This window comes from Clytia hemisphaerica, unplaced genomic scaffold (assembly GCF_902728285.1).
Source record: "Clytia hemisphaerica strain Z4C2 unplaced genomic scaffold, Clytia hemisphaerica genome assembly, whole genome shotgun sequence".
Lineage (NCBI taxonomy): Eukaryota > Metazoa > Cnidaria > Hydrozoa > Leptothecata > Clytiidae > Clytia > Clytia hemisphaerica.
Window position 1 is genome coordinate 1 of NW_027104406.1, and position 1,092 is coordinate 1,092.

Consider the following 1,092-nt stretch of genomic DNA (forward strand, 5'->3'; position numbering starts at 1 on the left):
ACTTTACAAACACCAGACACGCAAAGTCCGGTGTTGGACGAGGATACTTTTTGTCACCGGGCAATCTCAACACCAGACTTGAGTTCGGTGCGTCCAGTGTTTATAGGGTTGTATGATGCATCAGCCTGCACCCTTATTAGATGTTAAAAGTCTTACCGTGAGATTGGGTAACTTGGCATATCAGTGGAGGCAAACATGCATAGCCATCAAATGACTGACCAATTAAAGCAGTAGAATTTCAAAACAATTTTCAAAACTACGCAGCTCCGCTTGCAGCTCCCATTTTTGTTTTGATTTAACTTTGTATTTTAATGACCAGACCGGTCATTCATTTGAGGGCTATGCAAGTTACCCTCCACTGATGCAAGTTACCTGACTTCAGGGTATATCTGTCTGTGACAGCTAACCACTATAGGCTACCAAGCCACATAAAATTTCCTTAAATTTAGCAAATTTATAAAGCAACATATATAATATGTAAGGGGTAACCAGACCTGGATTGCATTTTTAAAAGTACTTGAGTACTTTTTCAGTTTTTTTGCTACTTTCACTTTTGTTGACAAGTGACAATCAGAGTGTCACTGGATCAGAGCCTGTCCTGGTAGAGTGCTGGAATATCATAGCAGAGTAATGGAAATTCAGGTACATAAAAAGACTTAAAATATACCATTCACCTTGATTGGAAAATTTGTTGTTATTGACACAATTGACATTGCATTACATGTTTGTTTGTTAGGTAAACCTTCTGGCTTCTGAAATGATGATTTAAAACTGCGAGGCGATAAATTACATAGAGAGCCCTCGCTGGAAAAAATCTTTGTATAATGATCATTAACCAAATCCGGGGGTTTTATACATCTTTACAAGTTTATAATCATGTGATTCGGAGAGGCTTGAACTGTTTCTTTTGAGAATTCATACTTAATTTTAAAATATTCTGTGAGAATTTATTATTTAAATTCCTATGTATGACTAAAATGCAGCAAAAAAATTGCTACTTTAAACATTCTACAGCCTCCCAATAATTGAGGTCTGGAAACTAGTTTTAGAATATTCCGAGAATTTCAAAAAGTGGGCTGACGATTTCAGAGT